Genomic DNA, 19,256 nt, shown 5'->3' with positions numbered 1-19,256 from the left:
AATGTAAGCTCTTGCCAGTTTTGCTTTTCGATTGAGATCGTAATTAACGTAACAAGAGCTGTTGCCAGTCGGATGGCGTCATGGACGCGGTCATTCTTTCTGTACATTTAGTTAGCCAGAACGACCCTTTCCCGGCATTATTCGCTTTAATAACTTTAGCTATTTAGAATTTTAGCTAGGGATTCTTATATTATGTCATTGTTGTCGTGGATTTGGCTATTTATTTCGAACCTCACGAGTGCTAGGCTTCCTAGCCTAGGCACCTACACACTTCATGCATGATATAACCTTCCTGGTAAAGTTTTATTGAAGTACAGGCAATATTTTACACATTTATGATATTACTGTTTTATGCTTTCCTCTTCCAAGATAGTATACAGAAAGTTTCAGTGAACGATTCTCAATGCTCCTAGGCTACTATCCTAGGGGCTTTAGTATACTTTCATACATGTCCCCATTGCTCTTGTATTGCCTTTTAAGGGGAGACTGACACCTCCTATACCTTTTAAGTCGATACTATCTCCTAGGAGATTTAAGAGCAATCCCCCTTCCCTCTGATTAGCCTAGGCTATTCTCAGTTTTCTTTGCTGTGAACCGAGTTCTGGCAAAGTTTTACTGAGACGTTCCGTTTTCTTTCTCCTAACCACTGAGTCGGTTTTGAGTTTAGAACGGGACATCAGAGCATAAGTCTGTGTTAGGCATCTTCCTGTCTTGGCGAAATGATTTCCCATGTCAGGTTAAGCTGCTCTTTCAGGAGGCTAGACCTCCCTAGACCATACTTGGGGGTCTTTGTATGACAATTCCCCCTTCCTTGGCCTAGCAGACTCTCCTGTGCTAGTAGACCTTAGACCGAAGAAATGACTTCTTCACTGCTTAAGGTCTCTGGCACGAGATTCTGTTCTCTTGTGAGATTGTATCCTACGGACACTCTCTCACTTGACTAACTTCTACCTGAGGTTACTTCATGAGACCAGAATCCCCTAGGTTAAGTAGTGCCTTCGGGCGTAATCTTACCTACCCCCTCCCCACTATCTCTTTCGTGTTGAATGAGCCAACACCCTCCTGTCCGTCATTCTACATTGACCCTAAGGGTTATTGTAGGACTGGCCTGAGGTTCCCTGTCTGCCGCCGGACGAGCCGGCTGCCGGAATGTACCCTCATATTCTTTAGAGTGTTCTTCAGTCCTCCTTTGGACTGCCTTCCATACCCCTTATGACTGGGATATGGTTGGGTGGAAGCCCGAAATTATTTCCCCTTCCACTTGAACCCGCATTCTCTTTCTCTCTTGCTTTCGTTACTGGGCCATGTCAATTGTCTGCCGGCCGCAGTTGCCCTGCCGCCGCTTACTGTGAGCGTCATTGATCGACAACCCAAAGACAATAGACATACTGGGACTGACTGCCGGCTGATGAGTTGCCAGCCGGCAGCCGGCCACCCATACCTGGTCATCTGCCGCTGGCTGCCACCGGGTCCTACTTGATGGAAGGATCCTCGGCTGCCGACCGGCAGAGCCGCCGCCGCCGGCCGGCAGAGCCGCCGCCGCCGCCGCCGGCCGGCAGAGCCGCCGTTGCTGGCCGGCAGAGCCGCCGCCGCCGGCCGGCAGAGCCGCCGCCGCCGGCAGGCAGAGCCTCCTCCGCCGGCCGGCAGAGCTGCCGCCGCCGGCCGGCAGAGCCGCTGCTGGCGGCCTGCCACCCGTTCTGAAGACAGTAATTGCCTTCAATAGCGCAGTATAGGCCGGCATGTGCCGGCTTGCTCGGCAGACGCCGGCAGGCCCGGCATGTGCCGGCAGGCCTGACAGAACTGGCAACTTGTTACAACAGTCGGTACTGTAGCCCAAAGTTTTTTCCAGCCTACAAGGTGCTTCATGAGCAGCCTATTGTGAGACCATCACATATAAGAGAGCGATTCTCTCTTCCATTAATGGTTATTATCCATTATTGTCCTTAAGCCCCAATATTGAACCTGGAAGATTGTGTCAAGAAGACACTTTAAATCAAAGGATATCATCTTCCCCTAAGAATTCCTAAAAATTCTACTTTCAATATTGGAGGAGGTCATAGCAATTGGCTGGACAGGAAACACATGTAGCTGTCTTTCCTATCTCTAGCTTACCCTATCCAAGCTAATATTATTAATATTATGTATGCTGAAATCTGAGAATTTCACCGAATACTTATATGCTTTTCTTTCTTTACAGGAGGAGCATCCCGAGTGCGGGAACAGTTTTTGCAGGGTCCGTAGTAAGAACTACTACGGACATGACATGTGCAGGGCCCATGCTCGCTGCGCAGTCACCAAGGGGGCTCTCAAGTACTGGGACCCGCAGGTATGTACCGTTTGTGAAAAACTGGTAAGAGAGGCTTTTGACGATCAAAAGTCCACTGAGTCAAGGGACGCAGCAAGGGAAATGCTTCGTAAATGGGTTATGGGCTTCCAGAAGAACACTTCTGGCCCATACCTTCCTAACGAAAAGATGAGGGCTTGTCTTTTCCCTAGGGCATCATTAGATGCGGTTATTCCCCAGGCTCAACCTGAGATTTCCCTGGTTCAGATTCCGGTAGAATCTGAAGTTTCGGATGCCTTGGAGAGCATCCAATTAGAGAACAACATGTCAGTTGTCTCAGAGGAGACTGAGAACAACCTGAGACAGAAGTCGAGAGAGCCGAAACGATTTCGGTATCATCGGCCACAGTGAATGAGCCGGTGCCTTCGACCTCTTCCACTGCACCCCAACTAGATTCCATCACGAGTACGTTGCACTCGTTGTAGTTCATGGTGCAGGATATTCAAAAGAAATCGTCCGAGAAGGAGGCCTCTCTTCAGACGGAAATGCATCAGCTAGTTGCAACACGTTTGGCCCCGAAGAAGCTAAATGTTAAGGATCTCCCCGCCTTCTCTGACGTTAACCCTTGGCGGTATGCAGAGCACATGCCCATGTCGGGGGGGAGGAAAGATCTTCCTCTCAGAAAAACTGGGCACTGTCCCAGTATTGGAAATTGAGTTATGGCCCAGCAAAGGGGCCTACCCGGATTGCTATGTCCGTCTTTAGACGGAACCTGCATCCAAAGAGGAGACAGAGCCGAAGTAAACTATTGTCCTTGAACTCTCTAAGGCTCAGGCCTTATATACCACCACCTTAAAGGAGAGGGCCTTTACTAGCTCTAAGGCGCCGGCTCTCAGCAAGAAGCACCCGTCCTTCATTGCTGACCCCAAACGTGCCTTTCCCTTTATGGACAAAGGGCTTAAGGCAGCCTTAAAGGCAGTTGAGGCAGGGAAACCATGCCCTACACTGGAAGAGTGTAGACCCTTCTCCCTTGCCTTCCCATCAGACGATGCAGACTGGAAGGATGTGCACAACACCTTCACAGTTGGGAAGCTGGAGGCAGATATTGCCAGATGACAGTTCGGCGAAGACCTCCCGAAGCTGTCAGGCTTTCTCCAGCGCAGAGAACTGGAGACAAAAGAATGTCTTGCTGCTTCCTTGTCTCTGCAGACTGGCCTGGAGACAATGGCAAGCATCCCAGATACCTCGGACATGTACATGGTCTACGCCAAATCCCATTTGGCGACAGTAACCAAAGACCTGTACAACTTTATTAAAGCCACAAGAGCTTGCAGAGAGTTCGTGTTCGCCTCGGCTGCGGTGAGACACGAACCAAGGAACCTGATAGCTTCCAATATCTGGGGAAAAGACCTCTTCCCAAGTGAAGTGGTCAAAGAGGTCGTGGACAAAGCCGCCACTGAAAATAGAAACCTTCTCTCTAAATGGAGCTTGTCCTCTAAAAGAAAATCTTCACCTGATGAGGGTCCCCAGCCGAAGAATAAGCCAAAACGACCTAAAGTGCCCTCCCGGCCTAAGCAACAGCAACAGCTTCCCGTGGCCACGGTGTCCCAGACGGTGGCACAACCACCCACCATCTTCCAACTGGTGCCCCAAACGCTGGCGACTCAGTCACCAGTGTTCACCCCAGTGTTTGAAAGGGAATCTACGACCTTTCGGCTGAAGTCTCGAGGTTCCTTTCGGCGGTTCCTCCAGACGCCCCTTCAGAGGTAGGGGCAACAAGGGTGGACATGGCTAAGAAGGTAAATCCTCCACCCAGCACTCAAAGTGAGATGCTACCGGTAGGAGGGAGACTCTTCTTCTTCCGGGATCGTTGGACCTTTGATCCCTGGGCCCAGAGCCTAATCAAGAACGGACTAGGGTGGAGTTGGAGCTCAACTCTACCGACCTTCCCTCAATTTTTCCAACACTCAACCCCCATATTGGAAGAATATGTTCAGGAACTCTTGAACAAAAGAGTTATAAGGAGGGCGAAGTCTGTCAGATTCCAAGGAAGGCTATTTTGTGTTCCGAAGAAGGACTCGGAAAAGCTCAGAGTAATTCTGGACTTGTCACCACTCAACAAGTTCATAGTGAACTACAAGTTCAAAATGCTGATGCTTCAACACATCAGGACCCTGTTGCCCAAACGGGCATACACAGTCCTCATAGACATGACGGATGCATACTGGCACGTTCCAATCAGCCGTCAAGTTTCCCCCTTCCTGGGATTCAAACTACAAAGAATACAGTATGCTTTCAGAGCCATGCCCTTCGGTCTAAACATAGCTCCAAGGGTATTCACAAAGCTTGCAAATGCAGTCATTCATCAACTACGCCTAAAAGGAATCCAGGTGGTAGCCTACCTGGACGACTGGCTGGTGTGGGCAGCATCCAAAGAAGAGTGCAGGCAAGCCTCCAAGGAAGTGATCCGGTTCCTGGAACACTTGGGATTCAAGAACAACTTGGAAAAATCTCAATTGTCTCCAGCTCAAAAGTTCCAGTGGCTGGGCGTCCACTGGAACTTGCAGCCTCACTGCCTTTCCATTCCATCAAAGAAAAGGAAAGAGATAGCAGGATGTATTAAAAGCCTTCTTCGGTCCACAAGGATATCAAGAAGGCAACAGGAGAGAGTGTTGGGGTCTCTCCAGTTTGCCTCAGTGACAGATCCAGTATTGAGAGCACAATTAAAAGATGCATCAGGAGTTTGGAGAAAATATGTATCAAACGCTCAAAGAGATCTACAAAGATCGATACAAAATCGTCTGTGATCCCTACTCAAGCCACGGCCGGAGGCCAAAAATCTAAGGAACAAGGTTCCCTTACAACCGCCTCCACCGTCAGTCACCGTTCACACGGATGCCTCGAAAGAATGGTGGGGAGGTCACTCTCATCATCGGAAAGTCCAAGGAACCTGGTCTCCCCTCTTCAAAACCTTCCACATCAATTTCCTGGAAGCCATGGCAGTTTTTCTTTCCCAGAAGAAACTGAAACTCCGCTGCTCAATCCACATCCGTCTGGTTCTAGACAGCAAAGTCACAATGAGATGCCTAAACCGACAAGGCTCAAGATCGCCTCACATAAACCAAGTGATACTAGCCATCCTCCGCCTAGTGGAGAAGAAGAGATGGCACTTGTCAGCAGTCCACCTTCAAGGGTTCCGCAAGGTGACAGCGGACGCTCTATCCAGGACCAAACCGATAGAGTCAGAATAGTCCCTAGACGCAAGATCATTCTCCTTCATCTTACGCAAAGTCCCAGGACTGCAAATAGACCTCTTCGCAACGAGCGACAAGAAGAAGCTACCCTGGTATGTAGCCCCGTACGAGGATCCTCTAGCGGAAGCAATGTATGCAATGTCCATAGATTGGAACAGATGGTAAAAAATCTACCTATTCCCTCCAACCAACCTTCTGCTGAAAGTCCTCGACAAACCGAGATCCTTTTGAGGGACAGCAGCAATAGTGGCCCACAAGTGGCCCAACAGCGTTTGGTTCCCTCTGGTAACAGAACTACGCCTGAAGCTGATCCCGTTGCCGGACCCAATTCTGACTCAGCAAGTGCAGAAATCGACTGTCTCAGCTTCATCAGTGAAAACCCAGAACCTTCATCTCATGATTTTCTAGCCTTAGCTGTCAAGAAACGGTTCGGGATTTCTAGGGACAGTATTAACTTCTTAGAAGAATACAAGTCAAAGTCAACAAGAAGACAATATGAGTCTTCCTGGAAGAAGTGGGTGGCCTTTGTCAAGGCGAAGAAACCTAAGGAGATTTCTAGAGATTTCTGTTTGTCCTTCTTTATCCATCTTCATGAACAAGGTTTAGCAGCCAATACGATTACTACATGTAAATATGCCCTAGCCAGACCAATGCTTTACGCCTTCCAGGTAGACTTTTCCAACGAAATCTTCAACAAGATTCCTAAAGCCTGCGCTAAACTTCGGCCCGCAGCTCCTCCTAAGGCCATTTCATGGTCTTTGGACAAAGTTCTTTACTTAGCATCAACCCTGAACAATGAGGATTGCTCGCTGAAAGACTTGACTCAGAAGGTGATATTCTTATTTGCACTAGCCTCGGGAGCCAGAGTTAGCGAAATAGTGGCCCTTTCGAGGGATGATGGCCACATTCAGTTCACAGACAACGGAGAACTGAACCTCTTTCCGGACCCGACGTTTCTCGCCAAGAACGAGCTGCCCACTAAGAGATGGGGTCCCTGGAGAATCAGCCCTCTGAAGGAAGAAGTATCCCTCTGCCCAGTGGAATGCCTAAAGGTCTATCTTCGTAGAACTTCAGACTTTAAGGGAGGTCAGCTTTTCAGGGGAGAGACTTCCAGTTCAACGTTATCCTTGAAACAGATAAGGGCGAAAATCACCTACTTTATACGCAGAGCGGATCCAGACAGTACACCCGCAGGTCATGATCCGAGAAAAGTTGCCTCGTCTCTGAATTTCTTTCAGACGATGTCGTTTGAAAGCCTTCATGCTTATACTGGATGGAAGTCTTCCAGAGTCTTCTTCAAGCACTACGCGAACCAATTACAAGAAATTAAATTTCATGTGGTGGCGGCGGGCAGTGTAATAAAACCTGCTGCTTGATTACTGCGAAGAACAGTGCACTAATTGGGACTTTTAGTGAAGGGTGTACATGATAGACTCGTAAGACATATCATGTTGAGTATTGTGTTTAGTGATAACACTATAGACTGTTCTCTCTACACAGGTGACATTAAGCATAATAGACTGACACAAGTGCCAGGCATACTTATATGCACAGTGTTCCTAGTAACAACAGACTGCACAGTGAAATTTCATATTTCCCTTATAGTGGCTAATGTTTCCTTTTCAGATGAAACTTATTTTATTTCTGTTATTACTGTTTATGCTTTTATGCAGAATTGTTCAGCGTAAAAAGTAATTGAATACAACCATGATTTGTATTTTTGTAATAAACAATAGAACGAATCTTTGCATCTCTTTTACCCCAAATATTCCAGTGTATGTATAAGTCAGAGCATCCTTGACTCTTTTGATATTTAAGTAAATATCGGAACTAAGATTCATAATGTTCCAAGCAAACAGGTAAGATCTTATTGTACTAGACTGTTCATTTTACTGTTTAAGGTTTCCTACACGTATATAAACCGGTCCGTCTCTTTATCGACAGACCTGGGATGTACAGTAACCTGCACAGATCAATACCATCCTAATACAGACTATGCTTTACGTATATGATGACACTAATATACAAACTGTTTGCTAGATTGTTTCCATGAACTCACAATCCTCAGGTTTTTTCCATGAGTCTACCTAGACTCTTCCTTGTAGGGGGCAGGAAGCACTGACATATTTCATGATCAGCTGATTGATGTATAACAGTAACATCAAGTGTCTCTAGGTCTAAAAGACCAAAAGGAAAGATTTATCTCGAGATGAACGGCACTATTGAAAATCCACAGATACATTAATGATCTGGTAAACTTCCATCACGACGACATGGCCTGAGCCCAAAAAACGGATTTTGAGCGAAGCGAAAAATCTATTTTTGGGTGAGGTAGCCATGTCGTCCTGATGGACCCACCCTCTTTTGAACAAAAGGATAATGAATCCTTCCCTATGGTACTGTATCTGCAACTCCTACAAAGTTACAAAGAATGGCTCGGTGGCGCCTCGCGGTGGCGATCTGGCGCACTATTTACAGTACAGTAGGAGTGTGGCCTCTTTAACGACTCTCCTTATTCTTGCCTCTCTTTCCCCTCGAAGTGAAAGCGCTATTGGGGGTGTAGATAGCCATGAGACGTGTCAAGAATACGTCCTCTGATATTACGCGATATCCCTTTTTAACATTTTAAGGGATATTCGCTCCAGGAGTTAGAATTCTGGATACCTTTGATAAATTCTCTGGGATATATCACTGTAGTCAAATATACCTAGGAAGCTACCTTTGAAGGAACTTCCATCACGATGACATGGCTACCTCACCCAAAAATAGATTTTTCTTTTCGGTCAAAATCCGTTTTTCGGCGAGCATAGGTAGCCGATCGTAGGCTAGGGTTGATAGCCTGGGTGGTTTTTGTTTACTCTCATGCATGATATAATAGTGTTCCTAGTTTTAATTTACTAAATAGAGATTTTAGGCATTTATACATATAAGATTCAGTGATTGCACATATGTTTTCGCCTTCGACCAAGTATACTAAGGGTCTCGGTGATATTGGTAGTCGACTCCCTTGCCCCCTCACCTATGTAGGGCCGTGTATACTTCCTATCCTCCCCAGTTACCTTACCTGAGGTATCTCCTCCCTCTGAGGTAGCCTAGGCTACATCCTAGCCCTCCTTACTTCGAATCGTATTCGAGTAAGGTTAGGTTAGGGTTTCCTTCCCCACTCCTAGCCATAGTACATGAGCTTTAATTTTGGGACAGAACCTCAGAGTAACTGTTGCTCGCCCCCAGCTCCTCGTCTAGGTGAATGAACTCTCCTTTTGGGGCCTTGCTGGTTGGCGAAGGTCGAAGGGCTCTGCCTTTCCCCCTAGTCCACACTTGGTAGGGTTTCGACCCTTTCCTCCCTGTGGCCTAGTGACCTGTCCTACACTTGCCCTCCCTGGTTAGGGACTCGCTAGCCGAGGTCATCTGGACTAACCTACCCTAGGCTGGGGAATGAAGTCTCCTACACCTGGGATAGAGCTGGTTCCGGAACAGAACCCACCCCCCCCGGGGCGTTGGTGAAGGCTACGCTTTCCCCTACGCTCCCCCTCAGGACCCTCGCCACTCCCCTCTCTATCCCTTGGTGTTGGCCTAGCCATCACACCCCTGTCCGCCGTCCTACAATTCCACCATGTGCCGGCGGGTTGTGGGTTCAGCTTGGTCCCTTCGTGGGTGAGTCTGTGCTGCTTCGCTTCCCGCATATAGTCGAACTATGGGATAGCCTAAGTGGTCGGTCTGCCGGCGTGGGAGCTCCCTATCTTAGAGTGTTCTCCGGTCCTCCCTTGGGCCGCCACCCGCAATTCCTGCCGACTGCCGGCTCTGTTGCGGTTGGATGAAAGTTTGCCCCCTTCTCTTTCATTTGAACACTCCTTTCGGAGGAAGACGAGGTCGGGGTAACGAATTACCCTTCCCTCTCTCTTCCCCTAACCTTTCTCTCTACCTATCAGTGCCGGTCCACTGCCGCTACCCTGCCGGAAACAGCTGTCAGGGTACCCTAGTATCCACTCTGTCTCATTGATTGACGCCAGTGTTGGAATACCTTCGCTGGTCGCTCGCCGACTGCCAGGGCCGCCGGATGCCGGAAATCTGCCATCACCTTGAAGCTCCTATTCTCTCTGCCACATAGACTGATGACAGGGAGGGGGTTCCCACCCTCGATGGAGATTCGCCGGCGCCCGGTGCGCTTCCGGTATGCCACCACGCTCCTGGCACCACCTAATCATATATCAGTGGACTGTCACCCTCTCCTGCCGGCCTGGTGCCGGCAGCGACTATTGTATAGCTATATATGATAGCCGGTATGTCTATGGTACAGTGCTTACCCTAGACGAAAATCTATGATGTATAGTTATGCAGTAAAAATATTTCCAGCATTCTCTGTGCATCCATGCACAGTCCCTTGCCGGGACCCACCTGATTAGGGAGGGGTTACTTCTCCCCCCCCCTTTTTTTATCCTAAACTGAATGAACTCAGTTTCCCCCCCTTCTCACCGTGACTAATTCTCCAGAGGAAGCTGAAGCTGTGCTTTATCCATTGTGGACATCTCTTCCATCTCTTTGGCTCTTCTAGAGCCCCTAGAATTAGTCTCGGTGTGGGGTCTCGGCAATTGGCTGGGCAGGATGCACATGTAAGATTCTTTTCTGCTTCTTTTCCAGCTTACTATCCTAAGCTTACACATTAAAAGGAATCTTATATTAAGGTAAAATAACTTTAATGCTAACCTAAGATTACTTTAAGTCTTTACTTTAAGTCATTGTATATGACTTCTACAGACTCATTCCCCCTTTCTTTTACAGGAGGAGTATGTGCGGTGTGAGAGCGCCTTCTGTAACGTTCGGTGTCTGGACTTCTATGGCCACCTGGCGTGCTGAACCCACGCCAGCTGTTCTATTAGCAAGGGGACTCTTCGGTATTGGGACCCGTAGGTCTGCACTGTCTGCAAAGACCTGCTCCACGAAGCGTTCGAAGACCCTCCCTCTGCGGAGGCCAGGGATGTTGCCCGAGAGAAACTGCGCAAATGGGTGCGTGGTTTCCAGAAGAACGCCACGGGGCCCTATCTCCCGAGCGAGAAGATGAGAGCTTTGCTCTTTCCAAAGGCATCTGCGGATGCTGTCATCCCAAAGGCCGAGATCCCCTGCGTCCAGCTGACGGTGGAACCTGATGTTTCGGACGCACTGCAAGTCTTCCATCTTGACGAGGTGGAACAGATGTCGGAGGTATCAGACACCACCAAAAGGACCCTGATGGCCGAGGGTCAAGAAGAGGAGGAGCAGTTGGAGGTTCCGGACTGTGAGGGTGAGGTCGCTTCCGTTGCTGTAACGGAACCCGTCCCCTCTACTTCGTCGACGCCTACCCCTACTCCGTCGCTTCTGGAGAACCAGAACAGTATCCAGGCCCTGGTGGCCCTCCTGGACGAGAGGTATCGAAGAGGACAAGAAGACCTCAAGAGGGAGATTCTCCGTCTGTCAAAACAGTCGGTCAGGAAGATCAACATCAAGGATCTTCCCCCTTGCTCAGTAACCAACCCCTGGAGGCATGCCGAGCACATGCCAATCACTAGTGGACGAATCTTCGTCAACGACAAACTAGGCGCTGTCCCTCTTGAAGAGGTGAAGTTTTGGCCTAGTTTCGAGGCGTACCCGGACTGTAACATCCGTCTCAAGTCCGAGCCAGTTTCCAAGGAGGAAACCGAGCCTACGGAGGTCATAGTCTTTGAACACGCTATGGCTCAATCTCTTTTGGCCGGAAACCTTAAGAGCAAGGGCTACACCAAATCCAAGGTGCCTGCCCTTAGCAAGAAACAGCATTCTTTTCTTGCTCCTGCCACCATGGTCTTCCCCTTTGCCGAAAATTCCTTGCTGGCAGTGTTGAAGGCGGTGGAGGAAGGGAAACCTTGCCCTGCATTGGAGGAATGTAGGCCCCTCTCCCTCGCCCTACCTCCTGACGACAAGAACTGGAAAGACATCCAGTTAACTTTCTCGGTAGGAAAGTTAGAGGCTGACGTAGCAGGACGTCAGTTTAACGAGAACCTCACCTAAGCTCTCCGAATACCTTCTGCGTCGGGAGCTGGATACGAAAGAGAGACTGGCCACCTCCCTTTCCCCCCAAGTGCAATTGGAAACAATGGCCGGGGACACTCGGACCCCTGATATGTATATGGTCTTAGCTAAAACCCATCTCGCTACCCTGACGAAAGACTTTTACAGCTTCATCAGGGCTCGGCGAGCCTGCAGGGAATTCATGTTCACGGATGCTACCGTCAAACACGAACCCCGAAAACTGATCTCCAATATTTGGGAGAAACACCTCTTCCCCGATGATCTCATGAAAGAGATAGTAGACAGAGCCGCCACCAAGAACCGGAACCTTCTCAACAAGTGGGGCATGTCCCGAAAGAGGAAATCTTCTCAGGATGAGGGCCCGCAGCCTAAGAAGAAATCTCATAAGCCTAGACCTCACCAGCGACAGGCTAAGCGCCAGTTTCCGGCACCCGCTACTCCCCAGTTGGTGGCTCAGCCCCAACAGACCTTTCAGTTGGTCCCTCAGCCGGTGGTGGCCCAGTCACCAGTTTTTACCCCTGCCTGTGAAAGGCAATCCACTACCTTTCGTCCCAAAGGTAGAGGCTCCGGCAGAGACTCTTCTCGTCGCCCTTCCAGAGGGAGAGGAGGAAGGGGAGCAGGCGGCCGAGGTGGCAAACCCTCGGGAAACCAGAAGCAATGAAATGCTTCTGGTGGGAGGAAGACTCCGCTTCTTCCAGGATCGTTGGACCTTCGATCCTTGGGCTCACAGCATCATCAAGAACGGACTAGGGTGGAGCTGGGTTTCACCACCTCCAACTTCCATCAATTCTTCCAACACTCCACCCCCGTCCTGGAAGAATACGTCAAAGAACTCTTGAACAAGAAGGTAATCAAGATGGTGAAGTCCACCAGGTTCCAGGGAAGACTATTCTGTGTTCCCAAGAAGGACTCCGACAAACTCAGAGTCATTCTGGACTTGTCCCCTCTCAACAAGTTCATCGTGAACAACAAATTCAAGATGCTAATTCTTCAGCACATCAGAGCTCTACTGCCCCAAAAGGCATTCACGGTCTCGATAGACTTGGCGGACGCCTACTGGCACATTCCAATGAATCGCCAGGCCTCCTCCTACCTAGGATTCAGGCTTCAAAGAAGACAATAAGCCTTCAGAGCCATGCCCTTCGGACTCAACATAGCTCCAAGGATCTTCACGAAGCTCGCACACACGATCGTCCAACAGCTACGCCTTCAAGGCGTCCAGGTGATGGCTTACCTGGACGATTGGCTGGTATGGGCCGCATCCTCAGAAGAATGCTTGCAAGCTTCAAGAAAAGTGACCCAATTCCTGGAACATCTGGGTTTCAAAATCAACACCAAGAAGTCTCAACTTTCTCCAGCTCAGAAGTTTCAATGGATAGGAATCCATTGGAACCTCCAGTCACACCATCTTTCCATCCCTCCGAAGAAAAGAAAGGAAATAGCGGGATCTGTCAAGAGACTCCTCAGATCCAAACGGATTTCAAGACATCAACAGGAGCAGGTGCTTGGCTCCCTCCAGTTCGCTTCAGTGACAGACCCAGTGCTACGAGCACAGCTAAAGGATGCTTCGGGAGTCTGGAGAAGATACGTATCCATCGCTCGAAGAGATCTCAAGAGACCTCTGCCAACCAGGCTTCGCTCACTCCTAAAGCCATGGTCGGAGGCAGAGAACCTGAAGAGATCAGTCCCCCTTCAACCTCCACCCCCGTCGGTCGTTATCCACACTGATGCATCGCTAGAAGGATGGGGGGGTCACTCCCCTCAACGACAAGTTCAAGGAACATGGTCTCCCCTATTCAAGACGTTCCACATCAACTTCTTGGAGGCCATGGCGGTCCTTCTCTCTCTGAAAAGACTGTCTCCTCGACCCTCGTTCCACATCTGTCTAACCCTGGACAGCGCCGTTGTGGTCAGATGTCTCAACGGTCAGGGCTCAAGATCGCCCCAACTCAACCAAGTGCTTCTACCCATCTTCCGCCTTGCGGAAAAGAAGAGCTGGCACCTCTCAGCAGTTCACCTTCAAGAATTCCGCAACGTGTCGGCGGATGCTCTATCGAGGACAACCCCGATAGAGTCAGAATGGTCCCTAGACGCAGACTCATTCTCCTTCATCTCTCTACAAGTCCCGGAACTGCAGATCAACCTCTTCGCGATGAGCGACAACAAACAACTTCCTTGTTATGTGGCCCCTTACAAGGACCCCAGAGCGGAAGCAGTGGACGCCATGTCCCTGGATTGAAACAGATGGTCCAAGATTTACCTGTTCCCTCCACCCAACCTTCTGCTGAAAGTCCTCACCCAGCTGAGAACCTTTCAAGGCACAGCAGCCCTAGTGGCACCCAACTGGCCACGGAGCAACTAGTTCCCCCTAATCTTGGAGTTACAACCCAAGATAATTCCCCTGCCGGACCCAGTTCTATCCCAGCAAGTTCAGAAGTCGACTGTCTTCGATTCATCAAGGAAAACCAGAGACCTACAGCTCATGATTTTCTCTCCCTAGCCGTTAAGAAGAGGTTCGGGATCTCGAAGAAAAGTTTGGACTTCATAGAGGAATACAAAACTAAATCTACCAGAAGGCAATACGATTCTTCCTGGAAGAATGGGTATCCTTTGTCAAGGCTAAGAATCCTACGGAAATCTCTATAGATTTTTGTCTGTCCTTCTTTATTCACCTTCATGGACAGGGCTTGGCAGCCAACACGATTACTACTTGCAAATCGGCCTTAGCAAGACCACTACTCTATGCCTTCCAGATTGACCTGTCCAACGACATCTTTAATAAGCTGCCAAAGGCATGTGCTAGACTCCGGGACGGAGTTTAGCACATGCCTTTGACCTATCTCCTGGTCTCTCGACAAGGTGCTCCAATTCGCCTCAAGTCTGGACAACGAGTCTTGCCCTCTGAAAGATTTGACTCAAAAAGTGATTTTTCTTTTTGCTCTCTCCTCGGGAGCCCGAGTCAGTGAGATTGTGGCTTTATCAAGAAAAGAGGGCCAGATACAGTTTGCTGACACAGGCGAACTTACCCTCTTTCCTGACCCAACGTTTCTCACCAAGAACGAGATTCCCACCAAACGGTGGGGCCCCTGGAGAATCTGCCCCCTGAAGGAAGATGTCTCTCTATGCCCAGTAGAGAGTCTAAAGGTCTATCTTCAAAGAACTTCAGATTTTGGCGGAGGACAGCTCTTTAAAGGAGAAACATCAGGGTCTGATTTGTCACTCAAACAATGAAGGGCGAAGATCACCTACTTTATTCACAGAGCAGATCCTGACAGTACACCCGCAGGTCATGATCCCAGGAAAGTCGCCCCTTCCCTGAATTTCTTCCAGACAATGGACTTCGAGAGTCTTCGTTCCTTCACGGGCTGGAAATCATCAAAAGTGTTTTTCAAACACTACGCTAAGCAGGTGCAAGAGTTGCGACACCATGTGGTGGCAGCTGGTAGTGTGCTAAAACCTGCTGCTTAGTGCTGCGTAGAACAGTGAGTTATTCGGGACTCTAACTCCATGGGTGCCTGTGTTGACCCCAGTGTGAAACGTAGTGAATTTAAGTGCCACCTTGTGACACTAAAGACTGTTCTTCTACAAGGTGAAGTAACATAGACTGTAACACGTGTGCCACATGTTTTACCATGAAGTGTATATAAGACTTTCTTGAAAGACTATAGTTCCTCTGGAACTTATGTGTGCTATGGCAAGTTTTTTTCTCTTTCAGATTCCACACACACTTCATTGATGTCTTTAGTCTATGTTTTAATTGCATTTGATTATTGTAAAAATATTTTACCTATTTCATGCTAATCCTGTTTTACTGAATAAAAAGAGTATTAGGTTACCCTGTGCGTCTCATTTTGCCCTCTTTCTCATGAAATAAAATTACTGTTACAGACTTTATTACCCTTTGTTTTGATATTTTATGAACTATGTCATAAACTTGTTCTCTTGCTGCATGCTCATCTAGATTAAGGTAACTTGTTCCAACACGAGTATACTTACCTTCTCTATCTGGCCCTGGGACCGGCAAGTATCTCCGAGACTAGGTGAGTTCCTCTATCAAGCAACTTCAAGATGTTCCTTCTGTCCAATTAGGACTTCCCTCCCAGGGGGGCAGGAAGCAGTAACATGGTGTATGCTTATCTGAAGTGGCATGTGACGGATATGCCACAGGTCTCTGCGGTCATCAGACTAAAGGAATATTATTTAGAAGTCGAAAGGCACTACATAAAAGGGGAAAAATCCACGATACATTAGTTCTCTGGTACACTTCCATCAGGACAACATGGCCTGAGCCCAAAAAAACAAATTTTGAGCGAAGCGAAAAATCTATTTTTGGGTGAGATAGCCATGTCGTCCTGATGGACCCGCCCTTGTTCTCTATTCAGCCTTGAGAGACCCCTCCCAATCTTATTGCATCGTGGAGGCTGGCATATACGCCAAAAGGAATGACGATGGCGCGCTCCGGCGGCGTCATCAAAGATGGCGGCCAACATGGCAGCCGGATGTTGACGTCGCCGAGTACCAAAACAGTAACGGAGGAGGAGAACTTTGTAACGGCTCCTCCCATAACTTGCCACCATTTTCCCCTCGAAGCGTAAACGCTATGTGGGGTACAGATAGCTATGTGGCGTGTCAAGCATACGTCCCCTGTTGACATACCATATCCTAAAGGGAAACCTTATGGGTACTCGCCCCAGAAGTTAGAATTCTGTGAAACCTTTAGTTTAATTCTCTGGGAATATCTACTGCAGTCATATATACCCTTAGGAAGCTACTGAAGGAACCTTCCATCAGGACGACATGACTATCTCACCCAAAAATAGATTTTTCGCTTCACTCAAAATCCGTTTTCAGTGATCTTGGTAGCTGACTCCCTTGCCCCTAACCTAACGCTAGGGTTCTTGTATACTTTCTTACCTCCAAAGTTACCTTATCTAAGGTAATCTCCTCCCTCTGAGGTAGCCAAGGCTACATCCTATCCCTCCTTGCCTCGAATTGCATTCGGGTAAGGTAAGGCTAGGATTTTTCTTTCCCCACTCCCTGCCATAGTACATGCGCTTTGAGTTTGGCACAGAACCTCAGAGTACCAGTCGTTTGCCCCCAGCTCCCCATTAGGAGAATGTACTCTCCTTCTGGTCCCTGCTGGTGGGTGAAGGTGGAAGGGCTCTGCCTTTCCCCTTAGTCCACACTTGGTTGGGTTAAGACCCTTCCTCCCTGTGGCCTAGCAGCTTGTCCTAACCCTTTCTTTCCTGGTCTAGGAGACTAGCTCCCCTAGCCTAGGTTAGGCAGTCCAGTAGATTCTGCTTCATTATAGTTTAGGACAGGACACTAGTGCTTGACCTACTCTGTGCTAACCTACCCTAGGCTTTAGAATGGACTCTTCCTACCTAGACAGGCTAGCCCTGAACAGAATCCCCACCCCTGGGAGTACCGGTGGGAGCTACGCCTCCCCCCTACACTCCTTCTCAGGACCCTTTCCCCTCCCCCCCATCCCTGTTGTGTTGGCTAGCCATCACACCCCTGTCCGCCGTCCTACAACTCCACCGCGTGCCTGCGGGTTCGGCATGGTCCTTTCGTTGGTTAGTCCGAACTGCTACTCTTAACGCATATAATTGACCTATGGGATAGCATACGACGGTCGGTCTGCCGGCGGAGGACCTCACCATCTTTAGTGTTCTTCGGTCCTCCCTTGGACCGCCACCGGCAACTATAGCCGGCTGCCGGCTCTCTGCCACCGGATGAAAGGTCGCACCCTGTCCCTTTCATTTGAACACTCCTTCCGGAGGAAGAAGGGGATGAGTATGATTACTACCCTTCCCTTCCTCTCCTCCTATTCTATCCCTCTCTCTCTCTCAGTGCCGGTCCACTGCCGCCTCCTCTCTGCCGGCGCCAGCCGTCAGTGTTTTCGGTATCCTATCTGTCTCATTGAATGATGTCAGTGTCAGTATAACGTTGTCGGGCACCTGCCGCCTGCCGGGGGGCGTCGGCCTGCCGGGGGCCGCCGGCCTGCCGCAGATCTGCCATTGCCTTAAGGTGTTGTCCTCCCTCTCTTCCACATAGACTGATGGCTTGGAAGGTTCTCACCTTGATGGAGAATTGCCGGTGCCAGACGAGCTTCCGGCATGCTGCCATGCTTCCGGCACCATCAATCTTGGCTTTACAGTTGACAGTCACTCCTTCTCCCTGCCGGCCTGGTGCCGGTGGTGATTATTGTACAGCTATGGATAATAGCCAGTACACCTATGGCATATATATATATATACCCTAGACTGAAAACTATTGTGTATAGTTGTACAGTAAATATTTTCCAGCATATTCTGTGCATCCATGCGCAGTCTCTTGCCAGGACCTAACCTGAATAAGGGGGATTAGATTATCCCTCCTTTCTTCTATACTGAATGAATTCAGCTCCCCCTCTCACTGCAACTAATTCCACAGAGGAAGCCTAAGCTTGGCTCTTCCAGCATGGATGTTCTTCCTTCTTCTAGGGCTCATGACGGGCCCCTTGAATTAGTTATGGTGTGGGGTCACGGCAATAGGCTGGGTGGGATGCACAAGTATGTGTCTTTCCTACCTCCTTTCTAGCTTATCTATCCTAAGCTTATACATAAAAGGAATCTTATATTATAAGTTTAATAACTTAATACTAATCTAAGATTACTGTAAGTCATAATTTATTGACTTCCAAATACTCATTACCTCTTTCTTTTACAGGAGGAGTACCTGAAGCCTAAGTGAACCTTCTGCAGCGTTCGTCGCCCCAACTTCTACGGCCACCTAGCATGCCGAACCCACGCCGGCTGTTCGATCTCGAAGGGAAATCTTCGATATTGGGACCCACAGGTCTGCCCTGTATGCAAGAACCTGCTCGATGAGGCGTTCGATAACCCTCCGTCAGCGGAGGCCAGGGACATCGTCCGAGAAAAACTGCGCAAGTGGGTGCGCGGTTTCCAAATGAATGCCACGGGGCCTTATCTCCCAAGCGAGAAGATGAGAGCTTTGCTGTCATTCACAAGGATGAGATCCCCTGCGTCCAACTGACGGTCTAACCGGACGTTTCGGACGCTCTCCAAGACTGTCTTATAGACAAAGTGGAGAGAATGTCGGAGGTGTCGGATAATACCGGAAGGACCCTGATGGCTGAGGGTCCAGAAGAAGAAGATCAAGTGGAGACTCCTGACTCCGAGGGCGAGATCGCCCGTGCACCCTCCTTTACTTCCGTTGCAATTTCGGAACCAGTCCCCTCTACATCTGCCACTCCAGTACCTGCAGTGGTAGGCACCCAGGATACCCTCCAAGCGTTGGTGGCATTCCTGGATGAGAAGTTCCGCCAGGGGCATGCGGACCTTAAGAGGGAGATAATGAGCATGAAAAAGCAGATGCCGAAGAAGATTAGCGTCAAGGATCTTCTCCCCTGCTCAGTGACCAATCCCTGGAGGCATGCAGAACACATGCCCATCACAACCGGAAGAATCTTCATCAACGATAAACTAGGCGCCATCCCCCTTGAAGAGGTGGAGTTCTGGCCTAGTTTTGAAGCCTACCCGGACTGTTACGTCCGTCTTAAATCTGAACCAGTCTCCAAGGAGGAGACCGAACCTATGGAGCTCATAGTCTTTGACCACTCCAAGGTTCAAGCTTTTCTGGCCGACTGCCTCAAGAGCAGGGACTACACCAAT

Source organism: Palaemon carinicauda, chromosome 28, assembly GCF_036898095.1.
Source record: "Palaemon carinicauda isolate YSFRI2023 chromosome 28, ASM3689809v2, whole genome shotgun sequence".
Taxonomy (NCBI): domain Eukaryota; kingdom Metazoa; phylum Arthropoda; class Malacostraca; order Decapoda; family Palaemonidae; genus Palaemon; species Palaemon carinicauda.
The sequence above is the reverse complement of the archived record's forward strand: the minus strand, read 5'-3'. Positions refer to the sequence as shown.